The sequence below is a fragment of the Equus caballus genome, chromosome 14 (genome assembly GCF_041296265.1).
Source record: "Equus caballus isolate H_3958 breed thoroughbred chromosome 14, TB-T2T, whole genome shotgun sequence".
NCBI lineage: Eukaryota > Metazoa > Chordata > Mammalia > Perissodactyla > Equidae > Equus > Equus caballus.
The window spans coordinates 49,820,658-49,833,953 of NC_091697.1; the positions used below are offsets into that span (position 1 = coordinate 49,820,658).

The 13,296-nt window shown below is 42.9% G+C and overlaps 1 protein-coding gene and 1 non-coding gene across 6 annotated transcripts in view; both read right to left on the reverse strand.

The window, feature by feature from the left end:
• Positions 1–13,296, reverse strand: part of ARHGAP26 (Rho GTPase activating protein 26) — a 424,411-nt gene that overhangs the window by 139,863 nt on the left and 271,252 nt on the right. The window lies entirely within an intron of this gene.
• MIR9162 (microRNA mir-9162) lies at positions 4,823–4,961 on the reverse strand. Its single transcript, NR_128236.1, has one exon. It is a non-coding gene; the product is annotated as a microRNA mir-9162 (primary transcript).

A 13,296-nucleotide genomic window follows, 5' to 3' on the forward strand; every position in this document is an offset into this window, starting at 1 on the left:
AGGTCTTCAACAAATGCAAAGTGATTTTACTATTCAACTCTTTATGTTGTTCATAAATCCTTGAGCATAAATTCTTATTCCACTTGACTTCTGAGCAGAGACAAATAGTGATGGAAACTTTTCTCCCTGGATGGGAACAGTCAACACAGCTCCATAGTCTTGCAACAGACCAGAAAGAATACCCAGTTCATTCACCCTGAAGGAATTTCTCCTAACACTTCCAGGGTGATACAATTCTTGACTCGGGGACTGGGGCAAGTGTTAAGGCTGAAGCAACTGGGGCATTATCACCAAGCTGACAGCCAGCAACAGATACCAAAGAGCAGTTATAAATAGCAAAGGAAGACCAAATAATGCAAAGTAGAAAATGCAGTATTCTACAAGTATTCAACATTCCCAGCAAAAGACCCTGAGAAAGAGTTAGTGAGGTAAAAGCTGCCATTTTTAAGCCTTTACTCCAAGCCAGAAACTGTGACATGCACTTTCCATGCATCAACTCACTTAATCTTCACAACATCACTCTGAGGTAGGCCCTACTATTCTCCCTGTTTTATAAATGAGGACACAGAGGACCTGATGTCAGAAACTTTACAGGACGGCCCCCAGCTGGTAAGTGGTGTAACTGGAATTTGAACTCAGGTCTGTCTGAGTCCAAGGCTTCCACTCTTAAACAGTTTTCTAAGTATACCCATGGAAAACCAACTACACGGTCATTACCTTAAATAAACCAAGTAATTTATTCCCCAAATGGTAAGTTTAGTCTCCCAAGGTTCGGTTTTGGTTCATCCTGTAAGGCATGAGTTCTAACTAGGACACAGCCAGGGGCTTCTTTATGATCAGGGGCTGCTCCTTCCAGTCTTCATTGCTAGATCATTCTCTCCCCATTTCTAGATGTTGCAGTGCCCAGGACTCTGTCCTGGGACCTCTCCTCTACTCACAGACCTGTCCTCAGTGATCCCATTAATCTCACATTGATACATATGAAAAAAAATTATCTATATGCTGAGAGCTCTCAATAGAACTCTTGATATCTTCACTCCTGACACCTGACCACTCCACCACATGAATACAACAAAACTAGACCTCCTTTCTGCCCCATAGAAGGCTAGAACCTGGGGTTGGCCCAGTGGCGCAGTGGTTAAGTTTGTGCTCTCCGCTTCAGTGCCCAAGGTTAGTGGGTTCAGATCTTGGGTATGGACCTACAAAGTACTCATCAAGCCATGCTGTGGCAGCATCCCACATAGCAGAACTAGGACTTACAACTAGAATATACAACTGTGTACTGGGGCTTTGGGGAAGAAAAAAAAATGCGGGAAGATTGGCAACAGATGTTAGCTCACGTCCAATCTTCCTCACCAAAAAAAGAAGGCCAGAACCCCAGGAGTCCTCCTTGATTCGTATTGCATACAACATCCAGCCCATCAGTTAATCCTGTTGGCCCTGTTTTCAAAGTATATCCCAAATTTGACCACTTCTAACCACTTTCACCACTACCATCCCAGTCCAGGCCTCCGATATCTTTCATCTGGACTACTGCAGTAGTCTCCCAATTGATCTCCTTGACTCCACTCTTGACCCCATTCAGCTCATTCTCCAGAGAGCAAAAGAGCGATCTTGGAGAAAACAACAACAAAAACAAATCATGCACTCACCCACTCAGAACCATCCAGTGGCTTTCCATTACAATTAGAATGGTATTCAAACTTCTTCCCACGGCTCCCCCAAACCCTACCTGGTCTGGCCCCTGCTTAGCTCTCCAAATTCTGCTTGTGCCATACTGATTTTACTGTTCCTTGAATGAGCCAAGTGTGTTTCCACGATGAGTACCTTCCTTTCCCAGAGCATCTGCACTTCCTGTTCCCTCTGTCTAGAAGAGTCTTCCTCTAACTCTTCATATGGCTTTGCTCTCACACTTCATTCAGGTAATGACTTAACTGTTGCCTCCTCCGACCACCTGAAATAACAGCTCTTTGCCTCATCTCACTATTCTAACTGCACACCCTTCCCTGAGAGCACTTAATACCTCCTGAAATTGTCTTTATAATAGATTGAGCTCACATTTTTATATATTTTTTTTAAAATACACTGCTGTATTCACAGGACATAATACTGAGTAGATGCTCAATGAATATTTGCAATTACCTGCCTCTCTCCTCAATTAAAATTTAAGTTCCAGGAGAGTAGGGACTTTATCTGTCTTGGTCACTGCTATCTCCTCATGCCTAGAATAGCACTTGATGTAACAGGCACCCCAATATTTGAAGAGTGAATAAGTGAAAGGATCCTAGGAGTTTTATATAGATCAGGCCAATGCCCATCTTATAAGCAACAGAAAGGCAGGCACTCCCTTACTGGAATGGCCATCTGAACTCAAGTTTGAGTAGTTCCAAGTGCCCCATTACCCACAGCTAGCTCACACTCTTGGGGCTCCATATTAGATCTTCTCCATCCAGATGCCCTGGAGCTAGATGACAGCTGGCTTGGTCATTCAAAAGGGGAGAAGACAACGTGAGGCAATATAAGCCTAGGTTTGGGCACCAAGAGAATTCTGTATCTCACCTCCTAACTCTGGATTCCACCCAGGCCCTGCATAGCCTGCATCAAACAAGCTCATTTTCCCTGGACATGCAGCACCATTGGATCAATTTCCACAAACACTACCATGCTAAGGCTATAGGGACATGAGTCCAAAGACAAAACAGGTCCTCTGTGCATCCTAGTTCTGTCCCAAGGAGCAATCAAAATGATTAAAGTACTTGATCCAAGGCCTGAACAAGGAACATATATTTAAAAACACCTCCTCTTAACCCTGTCTGACAGTGAGAAGAGTTCATATGAGGCCCATGATACCAGGCCAGCTGTACTGTCTGGCAGACCCTGCAGGTGTTTTCAGTTAAATGTGATAATCAAATTAGCTGCACAGTGAGGTTAACACTGAAACGGCTAACTGAGCTCCTGGGTGATCTCCTTGTCTGCCTTTCTCCCGCTAAGTGCAAAGATTGGAGAGCCTTAGCCTGGTAGCAAAGGCCAAAGTGAAAGCCAGCAAGCAGAGGTGCTCCAGGCTTGCAGGGGTAAACACAGAGAAGGAGAAAGGGGCTGGGCAGTGGGTTTCTGCTCTAGCAGTCTCGAAAGCAGAAGGTGCTTACTTCACAATAGGTCAGGATAAAGAAAATTCTTTTTTCATGGGCTTACCCCACCTAACTTGTTTGGTTGTCCAACTATATAAATCCCTGCACCCTCCCATCTTTTACTCTTCCCGAGTTGACTTTGCACTCAGATGTGGCTAAGCTTCTTAGTACTCCCAGTGGAGCATAAGACAAAGGAGGGAGGGAAAAGTCTTCTGCAGGACTGATTATGAGAACCCAAAGAAAAAGTTAAACGTGTGATAAGATAACTTGATAATCCCAAGACCTTCTCCATGGCCAATATTATTCTTGCCCAATTCAGCTGGAAATTACCTTTGGGGTTCAAACTCACAGAGCACGGCAAGGAGATAACGTGCATGACCGGAGGATTGGTTTCTTAAAACAAAAATGCCATGTAAATTTCATTGATTCTATTACTGATTCACTTAAATGGCTCCACCACAATCACCTGTTTCACCAGCCAGCCATGGACAAACTACTTAAGAAGCCCAAAGAGCTCAGATGCTGCTCAAGTCTCTAAAGTTGCTCTTCTAGTTCCTAAGCAAATCAAAACCACCTGTTCCTATTTCACCACAGTGGTACACTGAGCCAGCTTTCAATTACTGATGTGAAGGGTGGAGAGGGGCAATTTTCAATTATCCACGCTCAGCTGCAACAGACACATTCCTGAAAAGTTCTCTCTAAACCCAAATTCTGTATCTGAAACCCCCTTTTCCCAATGTCTCTTATAAACTTCTAGACGTAGTCTGAGATGGCCAATTAAAGACAGACGGAACCAATATCTATTCTCTAGCTCTGTCAATCACTGTCGACAGCTGAGGGAAATGAGAGAAAGGAGTCAGGTCTGGATGCTGATGAAAAGCCCAAAATGGGAATTTAGACCAAGCCAGGGCCAGGACTAGAGTGACGCAAGAGAGACTCCTGGGTGCAAAATTTAAAGAGGCAATAACCTTTAACAATCTTGAGAGTAAGCGCCTCTTTAAAATTTAAAGAAGTGCTAAAGAGGCTGTCATTTTCAGGCTTGTTGCAGGTCACTGCCTCCTTAAATTCTGCAGCCCAAGTGTTTCTCTTGCCTCATCCTAGTCCCACCCCTGCTAAACACAACACCTTGGTGTCCTGGCTTACTTTAACTGGAGGTAAACATTTTTTATTGAGTTACCATAATGTTATTGGCTGGGTAATACAGGAACCTAGTTTTTGTTCAGACTTTTCTTTCTCTCATTAGCTTCCTTGCTTCCACTTCCCGTCCATTCACAGGAGGTAAGAAACACAGTAGTTATGTGTTGGTTCGCTCCAGTGGTGGTAACAGATGAGAGGGCGTGCAGAGACTAACTGGCCTTTAGAGGCTGGCAGCAAAGGTGAGAGGCAATCAGGGGCTTAAGGATATTCCTGCCACCAGGGTTGGGGAAGGAGAGGTGTGCTCAGCCTGCACCCAGGAGAACCCCCAGGCACCCACAGCTAGATCCCCCTCCCCCACCCTGAGAAGCCACAGAGCAGTGAATGTTCCTGGCCTTAGACGCCTCTGCAGATCCAAAGCCAGAAAGACAGACTTCTCTTTGCACAGTTTGCTTTCAGAAATTCCTCATACCACTTAGAAATTTCAAACTCATCCTCAAAAGAGACTTCCACAAAGAAGTTGGCAGGGCCTTATTATTTTTGCAAGCCAGAAAATGTGGCTCCCCACAGCCACGGCAACCTGTTGCAGCCAGGAGCGCCTGGAGTCCAGTCATCTGCAGGGAGGCCTTTACGATTCTGTCTGCAGCTGCTTGGACTCTGGGTGCTAGGGCTATTTTATGGAGGCTGCTGCTAAGGTTAGAAGCCTTGACATTTTAGAATAAGCAGGACCTGCTAAGGTCCCAGTGAGGACAATGAGGACAGGTACTGGGGTGTTTCTATGTCAGATCTCTCTGGGGGGTTCAACATGAGTTGTCTGTAATCCTATGAAGATATTCTCCTCTTTGGTTCCTTGGTTCTTTTTCTACCCTGATATTCTAGGCCTCCACTCCAACCTCCGGAGCCTAGCTAACTTCTGCTTAAATCTCGTACCTTTCAGGTTAGATGCTAATGTCCCAGCTCCCACACTTAATGCACTCAAGGAACTCAGAGCACTGCCTGGGACCTAAGATGTGCCTCATGAAGTATTCTGAGTCTATATCTATCTACCGCTCCAAATGAAAACTATGTCAGGCATATAAACTAATGGAGCCTTTATGGAGAATAATTTGGCAATATCTGAAAAAAAATGAAGCTGCATATATCCCTGCAATTCTGCTGCTAGATATATATCTTGCCAAAACTCACACATGTGCAAAAGAATGTCTACAAAGATGTTCACTGCAGCATCGCTTATAATGGTAAAAAATAAGAAACCACTCTAAGTGCTGATCAACAGGGGAAAGGGATAAATGACATGTGCATATTTACACAGCATTTAGAGGAATGAACTTGCATTTATCTCAAGATACAACTGAGTGAAAAACACAAGCTGAGAAATGAGAGTACACTCTGATACCATTTATGGAAATTAGGACACACACATACATATACCATATGTCTATATTTGGACACAAAAAATCAACTTTAAAGGATCAAAATATAGTTCAAAATTTAGCTCAAATACACTAAAATTCATGTTAACTTTCCACTGGAGGGAAAAGGAAATGGAACGGGGGAGGAGCCAAAAGAGGAGTTCAGTGTTAACATGAGAGAAGGAGAACAAATAGGACAAATGTTAACTGTGATATAAATCTAGACATACACATGTATAAATATGCACATGAAAAATTACAGCAAAACATATATTCTAAATATACAAATATATATTCCAAATGGTCTTTTGGACATTTTGCTCTAATTTTTTTCCCCCCAAATAAAAGAAAGGAAGAGAAGGAGAGAGGGCATGTTTGGGGTCAGAAGGATTCCTTTACATTGTCGTGGAGAACTTGAGGGGCTGACAGCAGATGACAGGAAAGAAAAAACAGTTAAAAAAAGTAAAGTTAATAATAATCTTTTAAAATGCATCTGAAATTCAATTCATATATCCTGAGTAGTAGTTCCCAGACTTCAGTGTAGAAAGAAATCACCTGGGAACTTATTAAAAATAGAAGTCCCTGGGCTCGGCCCCATGGCCGAGTGGTTAAAGTTCCATGCGCTCCACTTTGGTGGCCCAGGTTCATGGGTTCAGATCCTAGGCACAGACATACTCCACTCGCCACCCATGCTGTGGTGGTGTCCCACATACAAAAAATAGAGGAAGACTGGCAAAGGTGTTAGCTCAGGGCTAATCTTCCTCAGCGAATAAATAAATCAATAAAACAGAAGTCCCTGCTCTTCCTACCCAAGCCCCAACACTGTGATTCAGGAGATCTTAAATGGGGCCCAGGACCTCCTTTTTACACAAAAAAAGCAAACATCCTTAGTACAGTAGAGTTAAGCCTTTTAAAATACACTGAAAAACATTAAAAAAAATAAAACTTAAAGCAAATGAAAATTGTAATTTTAATCTAAAAATCCATTCCCCTTTGACCATAAGTGGATAACTAACAGTCACTCTTAGAAGAAAATTTTATATTTTGATGATGATAAAGTCATTCTCTACAATCTTTATTTACATATTCTAAAGTGTTGATCATGTAATAGAGTAATCATTTTTATGTACAATTGAAATGTTAAATTTCTATTAACATTGTTATTTGATAACAAGATAAGAGTTACTATGATAACTCTTTTTGTAGGTAACAATTAACTTTAATGGAACAATTCTAGTGTTGAAATTAAAAGTCACCAATGTAGAACAAGGCAGCTTTAAGCTATCAAGGGGTTGTTATCCATTACCTAATGATGACCTCCTCTCTTCCTGCTTTCCCAAGTAGAGCCAGGGCTCCAGCTCAGACTTCCCACAGCTGTAACTCACGCCTGGGCACCAGCACACAGATCTATGCTGTAGTTTACCTGTGGACATGTCCACGCTCCCCTCCAGGCTGTGAGTTCCTCCTAACAGGGAAGGCATCACGCTCGTCTTTGATACCTGTGTCTAGCACAGCATCTGGCATGCTGTAGGCACTCGATAAACGGGTCTTAAATGGGTTAGCACTTCTGAACAGGTCTTAGCTTGAAGACATCCAATGAAAAAGGAGGCTCTAGAACAGCGTTGGTGGACCTGCACTCTAAAGGACCAGACAGTAAATATTTCAGGCTTTGAGGGCCATGTGGTTTCTCTTGCAACTTTTCAATCAGCCAGTGTACCTCAGAAGCTGTCATAGATAATACATAAATAAATAAGTGTGGCTCTGTTCCATTAAAACTTTATGAACACTGAAATTTGAATTTCACACAATTTTCATGTGTCATGAAATATTATTCTTCCTTTGATTTTTCCAACTATTTTAAAATGTAAACAACCATTCTGAGTTTATGGGCCAAACAAAAACCAACAGCAGGGTTTTCCAACCTCTGCTCTAGCAGATCTGGGCAAAGAGGTAGGTGGAAAAAGCTCAGGACACCAGACAGGCTGGAAAAGATGGAATAGAAGAGGAGAAGAAAGGGGTCTATAGAGGATACCAGTCAGTGGACCCTCATAGTATGTGAAAATAGGACAAAAACATGGAGGGGCTGGCCCGGTGGTATAGCGGTTAAGTTCGCACGCTCTGCTTCGGTGGCTCAGAGTTCACCAGTTTGGATCTGGGTGTGGACCTAGAAACGCTTATCAAGCCAAGCTGTAGCAAGAGTCCAACATATAAAATAGAGGAAGATGGGCACAGATGTGAGCTCAGGGCCAATCTTCCTCAGCAAAAAGAGGAGGATTGGCAGCAGATGTTAGCTCAGGGCCAATCTTCCTAAAAAAAAAAAAAAAAGACAACACAGAAACAAAAAACAATGCCATTTTCTATTGGTGTTATTTTTATTTTATTTTAAACCAGTTCTACCATAACAGTAAGCTCATATTCAATTAACTAATGGCTGGGGAAGTGAGAAAAAAATTGGTATAGTTAAAAGTCATTAGTAATATTAGTTGGGGAAAAAACCCCAAGCCTTTTCAGGTTAAAATTTTGCCACCATCTCCAGCACTGCTAAAATGTATCCTCCTTTCTCTCTGCTGCCCACTCCCAGGTGGAAATGCAAATGAGCAGAGGGGCAGACAAAAGAGATTCTGCCTGGGAATACCCAAGGATTGACTGTCCTGTTCTGTTGTACCCAGTCCTGTGCGTAAAATCATAGATGTCTTTGAAGTTAAAAGGGGCTCAGAGTCACAGAGTCCACTCATTAAAAGTAATTATAACGTTCTAAATAGCACACACGGTCATTTTATAAAAATTCAAAAATAAAGAAGCCAGGAGAAGAAAACCCAAGCATGGAGAGATAACAACAGTTAAGATATTGGTGGCTTATCTTTCTAGACTCTGTTTTCCTTAACTGCATTGTGCGTCTGTGCTTTTTTTTTTAATACAAAAATAATCCCCCTTATTTTGTAGATGAAGATACCTAAGGCCTGGTAAAGTTGCTCAAGATCGTGCATAAAGTGAGTTTGTAAAAACTCAGGTTGAGAACCTTTTGCCTGTTGGACCAATGCTCTCTCCTACCACCTCCAAATATAAATAAATAATTAGCATCTTGGATAAGCTAGTGCCTTGTCCATAGCAGGTGCTCAATAAATTAATACATGTTGACATGAATGATGCCAGCTAGGCTGTCTTTCTTTATCTCAGTCCAGCTCTGTCCAAGTCAGCTTCCTCAGAGATGTTCCTGATTATCAATAACACCAGAGAACACAGGTTTTAACAGGCCGTCAAATCCCAAAGCGCACAGGCCTCCTCTAACAGGAACTGGCATGTTAATGTAGAAAGTTTGCTACTGAAAGTGCTTCACTTTGGAACATTTTCTTTTGGCTTTATTTGAAAATAAGGCACTATTCTGGGTCCTCTATGGATTCGCTTATTAGGAATTCATTTTTGGGTTCTCCCATCTCCTAAGGGGAGCATTAGAAGGAGCAGAAAGCATTAAGACATTTGCACAAGGTTTGCCTTCAGTTTCAACCAAATAAGATCACACTTACCCATGACTAAAACAATCTGTGATGGGCCTGTTCATGTCAAGAGTCACGACACAGTAATGGCATGACAAGGAAAGGATAACCTACAGTCCTGCCAGTGCTCTCTGCTTCAGGAACCATCTGGGAGAACGACCTTGGGGAACAAGCAACAACTGTGGAAGGGAAACTCCTAACCAGGCAGCATGCAAAGCAGTTTAAGTGCAGTTCTAGTGAGAAGCAAAGTGTAGTTCTTAAAGAAGCAAAATGTCAAGGTTCTCTTTCAATAGAGAGAACAGGAACTGACTAGCCAGTCAGACTGAGAGACATGCGTGAAATGGGAAACTCCCATTTGCCTGGTGACTTAAGGAAATATGTTTACATGTGTCCAATTCTGGGGGTTGGTGAGCCAAGCAAACACCTTCACTCCATCAAACACGACTGAGAGGATTCTGGGTCCACGGCAAGTCTGAAGACATGCTCTGAAGGGATGTCCCAGGCTTTTGTGAAGTGCTGGCTCTTGCAAAAAAGAAAGAATCAAGTATTCTGGGGATCTGAGCTGTGTGACCACGCATTAGAGAAATATCCGAATGCTATGTCTGCTGTTTTATATGTATCATTATGATGGCCCCATCTTCTACATAATGATGTATATTGGGGTTACCAGGCACCTGTAAGATCCACCATAGAGTTAATATTTGTGCCAAAGCCTGAAGCTTTCAATAAAACACAGGGATCTCTAAGGCAAAGAATTGAGTCTAAGCAAACACAACTCTTGTGAAGACCTGATATTTTTACCTGCCCAGCATCCTTGGAATAATGGCATTCAATTTTTCTTTGGACTGCCCCTCTCCCATTACATGTGGTCCTACCAAGAATGTCAGTTCAGTGCTACACTACTGCCTCGCCACAGAAGTGGGTGTGTTATCCAAGAGAGGCCACTACAACTCTCTTCACTAGGAATGTTAACCTGCAACAGAATCACAAGAGGACAAAGGTGGTCGGAGCTGAGACATTCCAAAGGTAGTGCTCCAAAGGGGTACCCATGAGTACCCTGGATACTTTCCACCCTTTATTTCATTCATTATTCAACAAATATTTATGGAATGCCTCCTACTATGTGCAAAGCACTGTTCTAGGTGCTAGGGATACAAAGCGCAGAAGCAGACAGAAATCTCCAACCTCGTGGACCTTACATTTCAGAGAGAAGATAACAAGAATAAACAAATAAGTCAAATATATAGCATATTAGATGGTGATATGTGCTATGGAAAAAAATTAAGCAATGCCAGTGAGTAGGGAACACAGGGGCTGGAGGTTGCAAGCTGAGAGCAAGACCTCATTAGGGAGGGGAGAGGAGGGAAAGAGGGGCGATCAGGTCTAAGGACCAAAGAACTGAGTCCTGGAGCACAGCAAAGGAGACTGAAAAGGAGCAGCTGGGAGGCAGGAGGAGAACAGGAGAGTGTGGTGTCCTGGGAGCCAAGTGAAGAAAGTATTTCAAGAAGGAGGGAGTGAGAAACTGTGGTAAACCCTTCAGAATGATCAGGGGAGGGAAGTCTCAAACTATCTAGCAACACTAACATGAGGCATTTCAGTGGAGCAGTGGGGGTAAAAGCCCAAGTGGAGCAGGTTCAAGAGAGGATGTGGGAACAGCAACATGACAACTACTTGAGACATTCTGCTGAGAAGAGCACAAAGAAATGGGATGGTATCTAGAAGGGGATGTAAGATGGAGAATGGTTTTTTGTTTTGTTATTTTGTCTTTTTATTTGTGAAGGATTGCAGAAATTACAATATGTGCTGATGATTCAGCAGAGACTGAAAAGTAAAGGGAAACCCACTGGAGCCCAGACCTTCTGGCTGCAACAGGGAATTGGCTCTAGTGCCAGTGAAGGGACTGCCTTCAGGTAGATGCACTGACTGTTCCTCTATTACACACGGAGGGAAGGTAGAAACATGGGCACAGGTATAGATATGCTTGTAGTAGCTTGTGGAAGTTCTCCTGATTACATCTATTTTCTCAGTGAAATAGGAGGGAAGATCTGAGACAAGCATCTAGAAGAGAAGAGTGAGTGGCGTAGGGACATGTAGTAGGATGCCAGGCACATAAGGGCCGTTGCAGTTGCTTTCCAATATCGGATGGTTCAACTCTACTTTCAACTATGTGATTGACCCAGAAGACTTCCAATAAATTCCCTTCTTTCCTTTTTTTAATTAGCCATGGTTGACTTCCACTGCTTACAAACAAAGACCTAATATACCAACTCTTTGTTGAGGCCTACGGTTATCCCATGTTTTCACTGAAAGTCTGACTTTAATAAAATAGTGATCCTGTTCTATCAAATCCTATGCACCTCCAAATGCACAGGAACATCTGCTTGCGATAAAACGAGTCAAACATTTTGGGTTCCTCTACCACCTACCGCATAGGACAAAGAAATAATGATTTACACTTACAATACCAATCGGAAACACTAAATCAGTACGCTAAACTGCTTGAAGAAAAACACTTCTAAAGATTTTATTTATTTTTTCTTTTTCTCCCCAAAGCCCCCAGGTACATAGTTGTATATTCTTAGTTGTTGGTCCTTCTTGTTGTGGTATGTGGGACGCCACCTCAGCATGGCTTGATGAGCGGTGCCATGTCCACACCCAGGATTCAAACCGGCGAAACCCTGGGCCACCGCAGTGGAACGCGTGAACTTAACCACTCAGCCACAGGGCCAGCCCCGAAAAAACATTTCTATGCATGTGAGAAAGTAGAAAGGACTGGTAGCAAAATTCAAATCGCCTGAATTTGAATTTCTTCAAACCCTCTTTTGATGTAAACTCCAAAAGTGTCTACCAGGACAGAATGAAGACGAATACAAGGACAACTTTCCTTAGAGTGGAGATTAATACTTCAATACAGATTCCAGTAACTCGGGGAGGGAAATTCATGTGAAGACTGTACTAAGAGGTAAACCGGAGACAATAAGAACAGCTTTCACAGTGGACAGTAATGTTTAATCTGAGAACAGCATCTGAGAGGGCTGTCAAACTAAGAAGGAAAGCAAGTCAGATTCTCCCTCAAAGAGAAACATTTCAAAGATCACAAAGACAAGTGGAAATTTCCAGACCGTGCAGACTAAGATGAATCGTCATGATATAATGTGTCGTTCCCCTCCAGGAAATTAAGAGTTATTAAACTGCAGCAAAGACAGCTGCTTTGGAGATGAAGCCAGCCTTGCGACACCAAGAAGCAGGAGGATGAGGGCGAGGGTGAGCAGTTGCTAGCCTCTCACAGAAATCAGCCCCACACGACTTGTTCTCTCAAACAGGTGCACTGCTCCATGGGGCATCTGAGTCATGAACAGCCCTCAACACTCACAGGGAAGTGTGAGGCTTGGTGTGAGGTATGACCTGAAAGCAGATATTCATGGCTCTTTCTCCCAGCTGACCCTGTGCTGGCTCATCCTTTGCTAGGAAGCATGAGATTGATATTCGGCCCTTTGGGCCAAATGCACACAGACTGCCAAGAAAACGAAAGCAAAGCAAAAATAAACATATGCACACACAAAAGTCTCCCAAGTGGATAAGAGCTGTATGAGCTATGTTTTCGGCATCCAGCCTGAAGGGTTTTGCTGCCACTAACAGAACTGTGAAGAGAGCCCCATTCTGTCAGTAAAAATGACTTGTTTTGGTTTAATTGCTTGACCAATTCCCCTTTGGTGTCCCTCACCTTAAGGCATAGCTCCATGATCCTTTTCCCCCATCCCCTGATTTCTCAAATAGGCTGTAAAAGCTTATGTTTATGGAGGATGCACTATGTGCCAGACACTCTTCTAAGAGCTTTATGTGGATTAGTTAATTTAATCCCCACAACAACTTTAAGAGGGTAGGTGCTATTGTTGTCTTTAGGTTTCCCAGAAAGAAGACACAGAGGTAAAGGCTCATATGATACTACTTTACTAGGAGTTCTCAGGGGGAAGGAGGCAGAGAAGCTAGCCACTGGATCAAGCACCAATTCTTGCTCAGTCTTTTGGGACCATCTTCCAAAATGCTGTCTAATGACTGCTCTCTAGGATGCCCAGCTCCCACCTCCCACCAGTCACATGTTTCCCCTTGAAGTTCTGTTAATAGCCC